At 40.0% G+C, this 17,782-nt stretch overlaps 2 non-coding genes across 2 annotated transcripts; both read right to left on the minus strand.

Moving 5' to 3' along the window:
- Nucleotides 1-1,935: 1,935 nt before the first annotated feature.
- On the minus strand, nt 1,936-2,042 carry LOC145055870 (small nucleolar RNA R71). The gene has a single exon (XR_013685418.1). It is a non-coding gene; the product is annotated as a small nucleolar RNA R71 (small nucleolar RNA).
- A 10,395-nt stretch (nt 2,043-12,437) lies between these two features.
- LOC145056187 (small nucleolar RNA R71) lies at nt 12,438-12,544 on the minus strand. The gene has a single exon (XR_013685718.1). It is a non-coding gene; the product is annotated as a small nucleolar RNA R71 (small nucleolar RNA).
- Between the last annotated feature and the right edge of the window lie 5,238 nt (nt 12,545-17,782).

The following is a 17,782-nucleotide window of genomic DNA, read 5'->3' on the forward strand; positions in this document are numbered from 1 at the left end:
AAATAAAGTGTGCAAGCTTGAGAAGTCCATTTATGGACTTAAGCAAGCGTCTCGCAGATGGAATCTTTGCTTTGATGAGAAAGTCAAAGAGTTTGGATTTGTACGAAGTGAAGATGAATCATGTGTATATGTCAAAGCCAGTGGGAGCATAGTTAGCTTTCTCGTTTTGTATGTCGATGACATACTGCTCATAGGAAACGACATCCCGACTCTGCAGGAGGTAAAGTCCTGGCTCGGGAAGTGCTTATCTATGAAGGACCTCAGAGAGGCTTCCTATATTTTGGGAATAAGGATAGTGAGAGAAAGAAGTAAGAGACTAATAAGACTTAGTCAGAATACTTACTTGGACAAGGTACTAAAACGTTTTAGTATGGAAAACTCGAAGCAGGGAGAATTATCGATACAAAGTAATGCCAAGTTGAGTAAGACTCAAAGTCCGAGTACCGAAGCTGAGATAGCTGAGATGAGCCGAGTACCTTACGCTTCCGCAGTTGGCTCAATCATGTACGTTATGACTTGTACTCGCCCTGATGTGGCCTTTGCTTTGAGCATGCTCAGCAGATATCAAGGGAATCCTGGCAGAGCTCATTGGATTGCAGTCAAGAATATACTTAAGTACCTTCGGAGGACCAAGGAATGGTTTTTAGTCCTCAGAGGAAGTGATGACTTAAAGGTGCGAGGGTACAGCGATGCCAGCTTCCAGACCGACAGGGACAACTATCGTTCCCTGTGATCGACACTGTTCCCTGTGATCGACACCCGACTTACCTAAATTAAGTAGGTTAATTTAATAGTATCGTTCCTTGTAAAATCAGATAAAACCCCTTTTAATCTTGTTAATAATTAGGTTAATTTAATAGTAAGTAAATTAAGTAGAACACTGTTCCCTGTGATCGACACCCGACTTACCTAAACTATACTGTAACCTGACTATGTACACTGCCTATAAGTGCATAGTTAGTTAAGTTTGTTAGGTTATAAATATTAAAATTAGTGAGTACTTTTGTGCACATCAAGTTTTTGGCACCGTTATCGGGGAACGGCTTAGTTTTTCTTAGTTTTTAGCTTATTTGCATTAAATTAATCGATCCTTCTTGTGGAGTAAAAACCACAAAAAGTTAATTTTTCAGCAAAATAAAATTTTTCTGCCAGTCACAGAGTCCACAACGTGGCCAGATACCTGCCACGACGTGGACAGTTAAAAAACTAGATTTTTAATTGTTAGTTAGTTTTTCTTATTTTAGCTCAGTTTTACGTTTTTAGTTTAGCAAGTTGCAGGAGTTCATGACCAGAAGCTCAAACACACACTTGGTGCCACCACTTGAAGATCCCGAGTCTGCACTTCACAAGAAAAAGACGCCCTTACAAGAATTGAAGTCAGCTTTTTCTAGGAAGTCGGGAAAGAAGACAAGAGAGTCAAGTTCATCCGCGAGGCACAAGAGCAATCTTGAGCATTTGGATCATACGCCCGTCCAAACCGAGTCCGAAAGCGATACCGATCCGGAATTTGAAGAACACACAAGCGAACCCGAGAACGAGCCAAGTAACGAGATGGCAGCAATTGAAGAAATGTCCATGGGAGCTTATAAGAAGCGGATTCAAGAAGATGTGGGTCCCGGTTTAGTCCAACCCACAATACCTTCCACTGCCACATTCGAGTTGAAGGGACACATATTGACTGCACTGAAGGACATCCCATTTTTGGGGAAAGATCATGAGGATGCTTTTAAGCATCTAGATGAAGTCAACGACATTGCGGATTACTTTAATGTCCCAAATGTCAATAGAAACACAGTATTGCTTAGGATGCTTCCCGTCACTTTCAAAGGAGCTGCTAAGGAGTGGTTAAAAGCACTTCCACTGGGTACAATTACCACTTGGGCTCAAATGCGTGAGCAATTCCTGGACCAGTTTTGCCCGCCATCCAAGATAGCCAAACTCAAGAAGGCAATAGCCAACTTTGAGCAACAGCCGGGGGAGTCATTATACGAAGCATGGGAGCGGTACAAGGGCTTGCTCAGAAATTGCCCTCAGCATGATCTAAATGTGCAGCAAGAGATGTCAATCTTTTATGATGGGGTCAACGTGATGACAAGACAACTCCTTGATTCTCAAGGACCTTTGACAAAGAAAAATCCAAGGGAGGTCAAGGAGCTAATTGAAGAATTCGCGAAGCACTCTCGCGAATACCACAACCCGAGGCAAGATGGAATCAAAGGCGGTGGAGGGGCCCAAACTGAAGAAATAGCAGCTGTATTGGCCATGCTGAATAATATGGATCGAAGGATAACACAAATGGACCAGTCGATACATGTCATAAGAGTGGGTTGCGAGAGATGTAGTGGTCCACACTTGACCAAGGACTGCAATGTAGATGAGTTTGGGAACAGAAAAGCTCAAGTGTGCTACTCTAGTGGGGATAAATTTGATGAGGACTGGAGGAAACCAAAGGAGTGGCTGCCATATGAAGAGTATAAGAAGCAAAAAGAAGAGAGGTATAGGCAGACAGGTCGAGGCTTTTATCAAAAGGACCAGCCGCCAGCTGAGAAGAAACCCGACCTAGAGACCATTTTGATGAAATTTATGGAAGCTTCGGAAAAGAGACACGATGCCACTGATTCTGCTATTATGGAACAACAAACTTTAATAAAGAATCAGCAAGCCTCCATCCATAACCTTGAAGTACAATTTGGTCAACTAGCCACTCTGGTTCATGAAAAATTGTCCCCGAAGAATCCCGAAGTGAAGACCTAATCTCACGTAATGGCCATCGATACTGAAGAAGAAGCAATCTCTGAGTTCCTGGAGGCATTTGAAGAAGAACCACAGCAGCCCGATCCAAAACCCAAGAAGTCAAAGTTCGAAAGTTCGAAAGTTGCTGAAACAGCTTCGCCACGATGTGGCACTCCTCTGGCCACGACGTGGCGCATGTCTGATCAAAAATTCTTTGAACCTGTTTAGGCTTATCAGCCACCTTTGCCATTTCCAACCCGAGCTGCACTTAGTCTACTAGAGAAGGAACATTTAGAGTTTGTAAAGCATGTGAAGGGGATCCCGATTAATACTCCCTTTGCTGAGTCCTTATCCAAAACTCCCGAGAACCAGAAATTACTGCAAGATTTGATAGACACTCGAAGACAACTAAAGCAGCAGTCAAAGGTGGTTCTAAGTGAACAAACCTCAAAAGCTGTGTTGAGAGAGCCACCAGAAAAGATGGGGGATCTTGGACGCCTCACTCTTCCGTGTGAATTTGGTAATAAAATGAAGGTTAATGCTTTAGCCGATTATGGGGCTAGCATTAATTTGATGCCTTTTTCATTTTATCAAAAATTGGAGATTCAGAAGATGAAGGCTACAAAAATGAAGATTCACATGGTGAATCGTTCAGTGACACAACCCCGGGGCATCGTGGAGGATATTTTGGTGAAGATTGGAAAATTTGTTTTTCCAATAGACTTTTTAGTTTTGGATATGAAGGAAGATCCCGATGTTCCAATAATCCTTGGTCGTCCATTGCTTAACACTGCTGGAGCTCTGGTTGATATTCGCGAGTCTAAGCTCACTTTGAGGGTTGGAGATGAACAAGAAGTTTTTGGAATACAAGATGACTTCCAAGAGGATAAAGAAGAGATGTTCACAATTAATGAATACAATGAACTAGAGGAACTATAAAAGCTTATAGAAGAAGAGATCAAGGCAGTTCATCAAGTCAAAAGAACAAAACCGAGGGCATTTGTTCCATATTTTATTGAAGTCATAGCTTACAAGAGTCCGCCTTCTTGGGTGAGCAAAGAGGATGAGGAGATGACAAGTGATGAAGAGGAGGTCACTTCAAGAGTGAAAAAGCCGGTGGTGGAAGAGGAGGAGGATGTTATGGAGTGCAAGGAACAAACGAAGGGCACAAAATGCAAGCTTGAAGAAGAGGGAAAAGCTAAAAAGGAGAATTCAAAGAAGGCGTATAAAAGGCGAGTTCAAGCTTACAAGAGGCGATTCAAGGAACAAAAGATCTTGGTGGTGGACTCTTCAGAAGATTCAACGTAGAAGGCACGGAGTCCAGCTCAAGACTCCAAGAAAAAGAAGCGCTTCTCGGGAGGCAACCCGAGCTTGGTTTGCATTTTCTTTTCTTTTAATTTTTTTTAGTTTTTAATAAGGATAGATATCAACTCATCATCAAATAACTGATACTTAGTAAAGAATTAGCTGTGGGGAACTATAATTAATAAATGAGATGCAAAGTAATTAGTTAAAAAGTGAGATTTTATAAAATTTTGCAATCAGGCAGTTTCCACGACGTGGGCTGATACAGCCACGTCGTGGTAAAAAATGAAAACACGGGACCAGATGATAGTTTCAAAGTCCACGACATGGGCATAGCCAGCCACGACGTGGCCTTTAAAAAGTCAGGGGGGACCATTTCCTTAAAACCCTTTGACCAATAATCCGCATTCACATTTGATACTGCCGCACGAATGGGAACCAAATACCCCACAACCAATTTCTTAATCTACTTCCAATTTCCTTGCAAGTTCTTGTCAATTAACCCTACTTGGTATGTGTTCTATTCATTAATTGTAGTTAGTTCTTACAATTTTAGATTTTCATAGTTAGGGTTTGTGTGATTCACGAAATTGGATGAAACTAGTTGTTAATTCTAGGTTGCATGTCCCTTAAATGTCCATAGGAACAAACCCCAAGCATTAATTTTGGTGGAAATCGCATATAAAAAGACCGATCCACATACATGATGCGACTGTGGTCCACGACGTGGCGAGCCTGGCCACGTCGTGACTTCTGGCAAACAGCTTAATCTGTTTTAATGTTTTGGATGTTTGCTGCTTTGGTTTGATTGTGTATGTAGAAATGGGACCACGAAGAGCTATTCCATAGGAGGAAAACCCGATTGATGTAGCAAGTATACATCCCTTATATCAGTTTCCTCAAAACATTCCCCGACCATTGTTAACTACTTACGAGAATCGGCTGGGATGGCTGTACAATAGGGAGTTTGCGATATCCCCAATTATCGATTGGGGATGGCTTGGTAGTGTGGGAATGGTCGCTGAGTTGGGACGCTATTGGTCGAAAACATACAAAGGGGACCAGTTTTCTTTCACTTGTCACGGGTGGAGGAATTTGTTTGCCATTCAAGAACCCATATACCGGGAATTATCGGTGGAGTTTTTCTCTACCGTATGCTTCGAGGAACGCACTATTGATTTTACCTACAACCGGGCACTGGTGTTTCGTTTGGGTGGTGTTCATAGAGAGTGTAGTCTTCGGGAATTCGCTTGGCGTATGGGGCTTTATACCGAAGTGGAGACTCAATCTTTGTTTTTCATACCATTCTTGCTTGGCTGCGTTCGGGATTTTAATCCCGGTGTTATGGATGTTCAGTTCTGGCGGGGCATTTCTAGCCATGATTACAATACTCGTGACTCGAGTGAGTCCCAAATTCGGAATCCTGTTTTTCGATTTTTACATCGCCTGATCACTTTTTCAATAAATCACAAGCATCATGGTGATAAAGTCCCCATTCAGAATTTGTTTTATTTATGGACTCTTATTACCCCGGGAGTTTGCTGTGATTTACCGTATAAGTTGGCAAGGTTCATGGGGAAGAAAGCGGCCAATTCTAGGCCCGGGAGTCCGATTACGGGTGGGCATTTGGTTACTCGCCTTGCTAGGTCATATCATATTTTGACCCATGACTTTGTGAGGAATCTTACTCGATTCTTGGACACTGATTTGACTATTCAAGTCTTGGGAGTTATGCGGGCCGTAGTGAATGTTGGGGGTCGTTTTGTTATACCGCCGATAGATGACGAGAAAGAGGAGGCGCAACCAGGGCAGTGGAATGTGCGAGCTAGAGGTGAGGTCGAGAGAGAGCATGCTGCTTCACAGTATGTGCAGGGAGTACCCACCGACCCTTTTCAGAGTCGGGTGGGAACTTATTTGGATAATCTTCGGGGGCATGTCATTTATCATACCCAGCTTACTGAGGGTATTTATTCGCATTTGGGTGTGACCCGACCACCTTCTATGCCACCCCAGTATCCTTATTTTCCGACATGGGAGGAGCTATGGCGTCCGCAGAATGACGGGGCAGGACCAAGTGGAGCGCAGGACCAAGGAGATGATGATTGATTTTATTTCCTTTTCTTTAATTTTGTTTTGTTTTTAAGTAGTTATTTTTTATGTTTGAATTTGGTTTGTAATGTAAAACTTTCTTGAACTATGATGTTACTCTTTTATTTCTTTTGGTTTGTTCCATTTTTCATATTAGCATTGGAATTCTAAGGAGCATATAAGGTTAACTCTAGAGTCGTGTTTGTCGAGTCAAGGAAGCTTAGAGTCATGAGTTGGAACCCACAATTCAAGATAAGTGTGGGGTACGTTAGTAAGAGAGAGGTTACAGTTGGGAAGTATATTTACATAGAAGCGTCTTAAACCATTTAGACACTGGTCAAGTTGCTAGAGTGCATCAAAGAATTAAGGTATTTTCTGTTGATGTCCAGATTCCATGATGTGGGATCCTTACGCCACGTCGTGGCGCTCATGAACTTTGAAGAAATAAAGTAGCCTGTTGTTCGCGCTTTCATCTCATATCACGACGTGGCCAGATACCTGCCACGACGTGTCTCCGTTTATCCTTGCCCACATTTCTACATACTAACACCCACTTTGAAGAATTGAAGTTTCAAGTCATGTTCGTGGTTTATTTACATATCCACCCAGTTCTACACCGAGTTTCTATTTTTGGAGGTCCATATTCTGGATGCACGTTTTCCACACTTTTGGAGATACTCATGCCACTATCCCAGGGGAGTCTGTTCCTTTTTCTCCCTTTTCTTTAATTTTGATTTATTTTTATGAATACAATGAGGGCATTGTATGAAATAAGTGTGGGGTAGGGGTAGAAAAGTAAATTGCTAGATAATCATAGAATTTGATAGTAAAAATTGAAAATTTGGAAATTGAAATTTTTAATAATTGAATCTAGTGATAATAATTTGAATTATAATTGCTAGTGTTATGTGGGATGATCTGATGAAAGTTCAAATGTTTAGTTGAGCCAATACACGTTATAGTGCATTTGTGGCCTCCCTTATTTTAGTGAAATCATGGAACAAAAACATAACCCTGCTTGGTTTGAGGGATGCAATATGTTTAGCAGCCTAAACCTGAAATGTATCCAGGAAAATTATTATCATTAACCGATAAAGGTTGAGGTTGAGCGCCTCTGCTTAAGCATGTAGGTTTTGAGTGAAAAAAGTGAGGTACATGTAATAAAAAAGAGAGAGAATTACGAGTAAAGTTTGAAGAATTTTGTAGCAAATAAAGTGAAGATCAAAAGATCAAAATTCCAAGAAATTCAAAAAGTTGAAGATACCAGAAATCAAATCAAATAAGGTGGTGGATTCAAAGAAATCAAAGATCAAATATCAAAGAAATGAAGAATTCCAAAAGAGCTCCATAGTGGTACCAATGATTGTAATTCTAGATTATGTATGCTTAGGTTGCTCAACTAAAAATACCTTGAGGATAAGGAGGTTTTCTGCGGATGGATTCGGAGGGTTGCATAAAATGAGCATTGTTCGGAAAAAGTGGGCGAGTGTTTATGAAGATTGTGAGTATTTAAAGTATGGGGGGTACTTTAGGAAAATTTTAGACACAAATGCATGCGTTGAGGTCTTGGCATAATGGCTGAGCTAGAGTCGGATTGTTCTATGTGGTGTTAGTAATTAGAAGTTAAGTTTAAATTTGCTTGAGGGCAAGCAAAACCTAAGTGTGGGGTATTTTGATATTGCCATATTTATACCTATTTTTAGGCAATATTTAAGTACATTTTTATTAATAAGTTGATAATATGTTTAGAATAATGGTACTTATGACTTTAAATTGTTATTTTCAGTCAATTAAAAGGATTTTCATAGAGAGGGACCAAAAGTGACAATATGGAGAACATGGGAGACTTGAAAGACAAGAAAAGAATAAATCCACGATAGATACTGAATTCACGACGTGGCAAAGTCAGCCACGACGTGGCATGAGTGTTCTAGAAGATAGACATCGCGATGCGGAGGATTCCTTGCACGGTACAGATAGCTTGAAGCCCACGACGTGGCGTAGGTTTTCGGAGATTATTTAAGTGCTCCTGATTATTATGAAAAGAAGAACTTTTTGGCTGGAGGAAAGAGTTCCAGGAGACGATTCAGAACGAAAGAAGGATTCTGGAAGAAGGTTTTCAACACCAAAAAGAATAAAGGTTTATATTTTAGTTAATTAAGAACATGTCTTTTATTACTTTAAGTTGTGTTGGTTTGTTAGTTGCTAGGATGAGCAGCTGATCTAGCTACTCTTGTTTAGCTAGATGAAGCTTCAAACTTTTTAATAGTTCAATGTTTATGGATTAAGTTTAGTTGGTAAAAATTGTTTGTGTTTGATTTGTATAACCTAGCATCCTATTGTTTGTTTCTCTAATTGCTTGATTGCATGTTCTGTGTAGCTTAGTGACCATTAACTGCATGAATTTGTTTACCTAATGATTTAGTGAACATTAAATTGTTAGATCTAGGATTGACCAATCTTAGTTAGTAATTAGAATAAATAAGCTTAGTTGTGCTAGAGAACGTGTATTGTGACCATAATTGTGTTTATACAACAAATCTTACATAGCATATTTACATTCATAATTAGTTATGTGTTTAATTATGTGTGAGCATACATGGTTTGACATGAATTAGTTAATTATTGGTAAAGTTAGAACTAAATTACTAATACAACTAAAAACCAACTTAATAATCCGTAATCATTAGCTAGCCATAAGGAAGAAGTGGATTCAAGCTAAACAAGAGTGTGTTTTTACTTAGTGAATTTGATTTAAGTTCATCTGATCTTGTAAAATCAGATAAAACCCCTTTTAAACTTGTTAATAATTAGGTTAATTTAATAGTAAGTAAATTAATTAGAACACCGTTCCCTGTGATCGACACCCGACTTACCTAAACTATACTGTAATCTGACTAGGTACACCGCCTATAAGTGCATAGTTAGTTAAGTTTGTTAGGTTATAAATATTAAAATTAGTGAGTACTTTTTTGCACATCATTGTGTATAGTTGGTTAGTTGATATGTAAATGCATATAAGTCGAAGTTTATCTATTACTTTTATTCTGAGATGGTAAAAGCGATATCACGGCCGCTCGATGATTTGATTTGACTTATGTGTCGGGCCCGGTCAGGACTGAATTGATGTGTTCAATTAAGTTCTATGTCGAATGAATCTGAGATCGAGAAACCAAAATGCTGGACAATAAGTTCCATAAGATTGTCAGCATAATATCTAAACAGAGGACTGTACGATCCATTATCTAAAGGAGAAGAGATTGATAAGATCAGAGTTGGCAGCGTCTTAGAGAGCTACGATTGCTAAATCGGTTTGTGTTTGCATGTATAGTTACTACACTTATCCAAGTGGGAGACTGTTGGATTAGTGTCTAAGGCTGTAACTATATTTGGTAAGTACTTGACCCGGTTATGCATGGTCCTTTTGGGTTGCCTTCACCATAGCAACTTGACAAGATGATTTGTTAAGAGAGAAGAGATATTATTGTTAATATATTATGAGAATAATATATTAAAGGAATAATATTGTTATTTGATTAATATAAGTCATATATTAATTAAGAATTAATTTAGTGACTTAAAGAGGTTAATTGAATAAAGGGACATAAACTGTCAAATGTGTGATAGTTGTGTTTTGGGCTATGTATCCTTATGGGTAATTGGGTGGACGAAATTTAAGGTTAGGGAACCTTAAATTCGTCCAATCCTAGAATCTAGAAGGATCTTGGATTGCTTAGGGCCTAAGTTATTCAATTAGGGTTAAAAGTGAAACCCTAGTATGCCATAGTATAAATAGATCCCTAGGGTGAGGGAAATCGGCACTCATGCAAGGCAAGGAACCCTAGGGCCGATTTCTCACCCTCTCTCCTCTCTCTCAATATCATCCTCTTGCTAGTTGGTGTTTGTAAGCCATTAGAGGAGTGACAATTGTGACTCTAAGCTCTAAGGAGAAGAAGTATTGATATGTGCATATTTAGGTCATATTAAGTGTAGATTTTTATTCATTTATTAGCTAAATTATTGCATTTCATGGACAAAAGGTACTTAAAAGTGTTTAAATTATGTTTTCAGTCCAAAAATGAAGCTCGGAAGCAAAAGGAAGCAGGAGAAGCGGTTGAGAGTTCGAGAATGGAACAAAGAAGAAAAACACTAAAAATAACACCTACTCGGCGAGTAGGGTTGACTACTCGGCGAGTCCAAGCAAAGATTCGAGAAGATAAAGACTTGGAAACCCAGAGACTTATCATAATACAGGGACTGAGAGATGGACTCGACGAGTCGGCACCTGACTCGACGAGTCGATTCGTATATATAAAGATAAATCCTCAGAACGATGGAGGGGAATTCTGGAACGATTCAGAAGAGTTTAGCTGCGATTAAGAAGTCAGAAAAACCCTAGAAGACGAAGTTATAAGCTAGAATTCAATTCCGAAGGAGATTTGAGGCAAATTTCATCATTCTACTTAATCTTTTATTTTGTCATTATGGTTAAACAATTAGACTCTGTTTGTTTGCGGTTATTTACTTCAATTATGAACTAAAACCTTTAGACTTCTATATGGGGATACAAAATTGATACTATGGTTTGATTATTGGTAGGATTAATTCTAAGTTGGTGATTTTTGTTATTTTAGCTTGCTAAAGAACCTTGTGTGTGAATAATAATTAATTTTCTGTTAATAGGAAGATAATTGATTAGCATGAACATCTATTGATTATAAACCTCATATGCTATGTGACCACTTTGTCATATGTCTAGGATTAATGAACATGAAACTAGAGTTAATAAGAAAATTGAGTAAATTCATGTGCAAGCTTGTGTGATGACCATCAACGAGAAGTTAATTAAAAGATTAAATTAGTTAACTATTGCAAGTCTAAATTAACCCGAATAATTAATCTAGTGAATTTAATTAAATTAGACAACTGGCCACTGTTTAAGTTAGTTTATTTGCTAAGGATTAGTGTAGTGAATGCGAATCTAGTCACTTGAATCGGTAACCAACAAAAGAATTAATCCATTGCACTATTACCTTGAAATCAACCATAGGATCAATTGAGTTGAACTAAACAGAAGTTCCTTCCCAGTATTGAATCTAGTTAATTCTTTGTTTTTCTAAGTTTTAGATTAAGTAATAGTTAGTAAGTTTTCTAGTCTTTTAAAACTAGAGAAAACCCTCTACTTATTAATTAATTTAGATAGAATTAGTTTTTAGTTTTAATTTGTCGTTTCCTGTGTTCGATACCCTACTTATTTAACTATACCACAACTGATAGGTTCACTGCCTTTGTGTGTTATTTTATAATTGAAAGTAGGTTTAAAACTAAGTGAGTTTGCACACATCAAGTTTTTGGCGCCGTTGCCGGGGAACGGTTCTAAAATTAACATTAAATTCTAATTTAATCGATCCTTTGTGTGGGATTTATCTTACACAAAGTTATTTAAAAGGTAATTCAGTAAGTAGAATAAGTTTTAATAAAAATCCATTTTAAAGTAACTAGAAAATTTTTTCTGTTTTTGCCTTGAACTCGCCGAGTGCACTCGTGCCGACTCGGCGAGTACATCGCTGTTTACAGCTTTAATTTTTTATTTTATTTTTGTTCTTTTTACACGTTTTCTGTTTTGTTTACAGTTTTTTCATGACCCGAGGATCCGATACACCTCTGGTCCCTCCTCTTGAAGACCCGGAATCCGCACTAAGGAGGAGCAAAGGCAAAACCGTTGGAGAAACCGCTTCTTCAAAGAACTCACCACTCAAAAACCTCAAATCCATTTTCAGCAAGAAGAGGAGCAGCAAAACAGGAGCATCCAGTGCCTCTTTGACAATCGGAGACCCAATTCAAGAAGACACCGAGTACGAGACCGAGGAAGAAGAAGAACCCACATACGAGCACGAATCCGAGTTTGAAGACGATTTAGCTATCACTATGGCTAATATCGATGAAGTCCCCATGGGGAATGGAAGAAGAGGATGCGCGATGACACCGACCCGGGACTTGTGCAGCCCGCAATTCTCGCAACCGCTACTTTCGAACTAAAAGGCCATATTCTCGCTCTACTCAAGGAGATTCCTTTTTATGGGAAGGATCACGAAGACGCCTACAAGCACTTGGACGAAGTGAATGATGTGGCTGACTACTTCAATGTACCGAATGTTCCACACAAGACCCAGCTTCTTCACATGCTCCCAGTCACGTTCAAAGGTGCTGCAAAGGATTGGCTAAAGTCACTTCCTCCCGGACCGGTCACCACATGGGCCAAGTTGAAAGAAGAGTTCATAGACCACTTTTTCCCACCCTCCAAAATAGCCAAGCTAAAGAAAGTCATTGCCAACTTCGAGCAACAACCCGGAGAATCTATTTATGAAGCTTGGGAAAAGTACAAGAGCTTGCTTAGGAATTGCCCACACCATGACCTTAACAGCCAACAAGAGGTCTCCATTTTTTATGATGGAGTCAATGTCACCACAAGGCAATTGCTCGATTCTCAAGGCCCGCTCACGAAGAAGGCGCCCCCGATAATCAAGGAGTTAATTGAAGAATTCTCTAAGCATTCTAGAGAATACCACAATCCAAGAAATGAAGTAAGTTGGGGGTAGTGAACTCGGCAAATGATAGCATGGCGGCGGTGATAGCTAAGCTCGATAGTCTAGATAGAAGAATGACAAAAATGGATCAAACAATCCATGCTATTTGGGTTGGATGTGAAAATTGTAGAGGGACCCATCTCACAAAGGATTGTGATTTGGATGAGAATGGAAACAAGAAGGCTCAAGTATTCTATTCAAGTAGCAATCAATACGACCAGAATTGGCGGAAACCGAAGAAGGAATGGCTCCCATACGAAGAATACAAGAAAGCTAAGGAGGAGAAATACAAGCAGAAAGAGAGGGGATTTTATCAAAAGGAAGAACCGATAATGGAAAAGAAAGCAGATTTAGAAGAATTGTTCACTAGATTCATAGCCACGTCCGAAAAGAGACACAATGATCACGATGCTGCAATACATGAGACCATAAATATGCTAAGGAATCAGCAGGCATCCATTCTCAACATCGAGAAGCAGCTGGGACAGCTTGCACACCAAGTGAACGAAAGAAGATCGGGTCAACTTCCAAGTAATACCGAAACCAATCCGAGAATGGAGAATGTGAGTGCAGTGACTTCCAGAAGTGAAAAAAATTTCACACATGCACAGAGGATCTCCAATAGGAAGACAGAAAAGGCAGAAGAGTCGGCTCCAGCTAAGCCCGACCAGACTCACTGAGTCCCTCTAATGGACTCGACGAGTCCATGCGTAAATGACAAAATTGTCATTCCCTTAAAGCCATATAATCCCCCTTTGCCATTCCCAATCAAAGCCATGCCTGTGGAAAAAGTTTAAGCTTATAGAGCCTTTATGAAGCATGTTAAAGCCCTACAAGTCCATGTGACATTTGTAGAAACGATGCTCAAAACACCCAAGTACTTCAACTTACTAAAAGGTCTCTTTGCTGCTAGGAAAGACTTGGCTGAAGTCGCGGAGATAATATTGAGTGAGCTACCCGAAAAGAAGGGCGATCCGGGGAGTATCATAATTTTGTGACAATTTGGAAACACATTTGTCACTAAAGCGTTGACCGACTCGGGTGCAAGCATCAATCTGATTCCTTTCTCTTTCTTTAAGAAGCTGAAATTACCGGAGCCAAGGCTGGTAAACATGAAGATCCATTTGGCAGACAAGACGACAATTCATCCACGAGGCGTTTTTGAGGATCTTCTTATTAAAGTCGACAAGTTCACATTTCCAGTAGACTTTGTGGTGCTTGACATGGAAAAAGACCCCAAAATTCCGATTATTTTGGGGAGGTCATTTTTAAACACCGCATGTGCTTTAATCGATGTATGTGAGTCTACACTAACGTTAATGGTAGGTGACGAGTATGCAATATTTAGAGTTGTACCAGAAGCCAAGCAAGAAGAGGGAGGAAAAGAAGAGATCTCATTTATCGGTTTAAATGATGAGATACTACAAAAAGAACTTGCACTTTTTCAAGAAGAAGATTCAACCAAGTTTTTGCTACCTTCTGGAGAGGATGGAGATGTTAAGAAGGACTTGGAGGAGATAGAAAAGCTACTGGAAGGAGCCGACTCAGAAAACACAGTGGAAATGGTGAAATACGATCCGACTCGCCGAGTCACTCTCCTGGACTCGACGAGTCCAGTCGAAATTGCCAACAACTTGAATGACATAGATCTGCTTGTTGCTAGTTCTCTACATATGCTAGACTTGGATATTTTTCATCATTCTTTAGAAGAACAAACAGCAGAAGGAGAAATGGACACGGAATTTCAACACGTCCATATAGCATGTCTTGATGCAATTCCGCTTGAAGATGAAGTAAGCACAGAAAAAGAGGAGAAGGCAAATGATAGGAGAGTTGATGCTGGTCAACCTTTCATTACCAAACCTAGAGCACGAACTTTTACAAGCTTTGAAGTAATTAAGTTTAAGGAAAAGGAGGTGCAAGAGAAGGTGAAAAAGAGTGGGGTGAACAAGAAAAAGAAGAGAAGGGAAGCCCAAGCAGCTGAGGATGATGCTGTAAAGAAGAAAAGGGAGGAATTAAAACGGGCTTACAAAAAGAAGATTAACGCTTACAAGACAAAGTACAAATCACAAAAGATTAGGCGTGCATTCCCGATGCTGGAAGATGACGAGACGTAGATGGGAAGGAGTCCAGCTAACGACTCCTTAAAAATAAGCGCTTGGCGGGAGGCAACCCGTTATTTAGAGTTTGCTTTCTTTTACCTTTTTAGTTTTGTTTGAATTTTTAATTTTGGTTTCTTTTTAGAAGTCTAATCTTCCAATTCGTCGGACATGTCTGCTTGAGAGTGCGTATGGACTAAGTGTGGGCTGGAGTAAATTTTCTTTTCTAAATAAATGGCAAAATTTTATAATTTTTAAATTGTTTGCAATAGACTCGCCGAGTCTGACCATGACTCGACGAGTCCATTCAGATTTCAGAAGAATGATAAAATCGCGACCAGACTTGCCGAGTCTGACCCTGACTCGACGAGTCATTTTTATTTACAGAAAAAAAAATTTGAAATTACTTTTACAACCGGTAACTAGGGTTTTAACCCTAATGAAATCAGTTTTTCACACTACACTCGCCGTACGCCTCCCTCCCAACTTTTTCTCTCAAGCATTCATCATCTTCTTCAATTGTTCTTCAAGTTTTTCAATTTCCATCACAAAAGGTACTGAATTTCTTCCTAATTTCTGTTAAAAGCATGGTTTTTAGATGATCTAGGGTAACAATTTCATATAATACCCAATTTTGAAGTATAGTGAATTTCTAGGGTTTCGATTTTTCATGAATTATGTTGTTTTGCATGATTATTCTTACCCTAATACCTTATAAACATGTCCCTGGACAAAACCCTTAAGTTAATTTTGAGTTTTCATGGCCAGATTTTGACCGACTCGCCGACTGACTCACGCAGTTCTTGCGACTCGCCGAGTCGTTCATGGACTCGACGAGTCGAGTCGGGGACCCAAGTGTGATCTGTTTTGATAATTTTCTGTGTTTTCTGGGTTTTGTGTTCTTTGTGTTGCAGGAAAATTTCACAGAAGTCAAGGTTCCAGTGGACGCCAAGGAGATTTTCCTTGGTTAAATTTCCCTCAAATCGAATCTGCTTCAACCATGTCGCGGTGGAAGAAGAAATTAGCCGAAGTCAGAAAGAAAGAAATTTACGTGCCCAACAGAATTGATTGGGGTTGGTTGCAAAGTGTGCGTTATGAAGAGGAGTTGGCTCCCTATCTTTTAAAGGAGTTTACTTACGAAGCGGAGACGATGGTTTGCGATGGGTGGAGTCGGATCTTTCGTATTCAAGAGCCGGTGTACCGGGAGCTTTGCCTGGAATTTTTCTCCACGGTATCTTTTCGTGGGGGAGATGACTGCTATCATCCGACGAGTGTCAGTTTTTGTCTTGGGGGCAAGTTTCATCAGTGCTCCGTTGTTGATCTGGCCTGTCGGATGGGTATTTATGACCAGTCATTGGTCTCGACCGCTATTTTCCACGCTTTTTATGGAACGCTCTCACAAAGTGTTCCCCGATGGAGTGACGAGCACGTGGTGGTGGAACACGATCGCCAACAAAGTGTACATTCCGAAGTCATCCCAGGAGGGAAGCATTCGGTCGCCTACACACCGCCTTATTCATCGCCTTATTTCCACCACCATTAACCAAAGAAAGGATGATGACAAGGTTTCTAACCTTGATGTCTTTTACTTATGGAGCATTATCACACCGGACATTTTTTGCAATATTCCTTGGTGTTTGGCTTCATATTTGGCGGAGGGTGCGGTCAAAGACCGCAAGACATCGAAGATTAATGGTGGTATGTTTGTCACACGGCTTGCCAATTCGTTTGGGTTGATGACCCGTGGCGCGTGGAATTTGATGACTATGATTCCTACCCCTCCATTCAATCCCATTCTTTTTAGGAGGGCTAGGATCATTGAGGACTATGGTGGAGGTCGTTATGTTATCCCGCATGATGATCCTGTTGTTGGTCCCGAGGCGCCGGGAAGGAAGGTCCGATCAAGGCGTGAACGCGATGTAGAGGAGGAGCCGCCGGTGATTCCGGTAGACAATGATGAAGTACGAATGGATTGGTATAATGTTGAGATGAGGCGGTTACAAGATCAAATCGCGCGGGGTATCAACTTAAGCAATCAATCCCACATTCAACTTTTTGACCACTTCAACATTCCACATATCGATGGTGGTAACTTCCCGTATATTCCGTCGTGGGAAGAAGTGATCAATTCAAGAAGGAGTGGCGCGAGTGGAAGTGGAGCGGCGCAGGAACAAGACAATGAGGATGAGGATTAGTTCTTTGTGTTTTTATTAAACAATTTTTATTTTGTTTTTGTTCTTATTTGGTGTGTTTTGGAATTTGTTAAGACTTTTACTGTTATGCTTGATGTTTGATTGCCTTGATAATTTTCAAAATTGGATTATGAGTGCTTGCATAGAAGGGTTTAGAGTTGTAGAGTCAAGAGAATAATAACGAGTGAAAGAGATTCAAGAAAGGGAAGCGTTAGAGTCAAAGTGTCGAGTCCGGTCCCTAGGGACATGATCGAGTGAGTCTAGAAGCGATGAGAAATTTTGAAGATTTATTAGAAGCTGGAACCAATGCAGAATATCATTTTTTTCGTCCAGTGGTCTACTCGTCGAGTGCATTAAACTGACTCGACGATTCGCCTTGTATTCTCGCATATTCGAAGATGTTCGCGCTTATACTTGACGAGTCGTTCATTTTTATACCAAAAGGACTGTTGATTTGATGCTGATGAGTGTGCCACTTGACCACTTATTCTTCCATATCGATTCTTGAAGATCTTACACTGTTTTCCCTGCATATTTGGAGCTGCCACACGAGATTTTGATACCCAAGTCATGGATGAGTTATTCCCATGGCTGAAGTCAATTGAAGTTGGAGCTGGAAAGAATAGTATCAACCTATCGACTGCTACCCCAGGGGAGTTTGTTCCAATTCTCTCTATATTTGCATTTTCATTTTTTTGCATAATATGCAATAAGGACATTGCATAAAATAAGTGTGGGGTAGGGGGTTGGTCACATATTAGAAAATTTAGAATCTTAA

Source organism: Lactuca serriola, chromosome 5, assembly GCF_051521515.1.
Source record: "Lactuca serriola cultivar US96UC23 chromosome 5, Lser_US96UC23_V15, whole genome shotgun sequence".
In the NCBI taxonomy this organism is placed as follows: domain Eukaryota; kingdom Viridiplantae; phylum Streptophyta; class Magnoliopsida; order Asterales; family Asteraceae; genus Lactuca; species Lactuca serriola.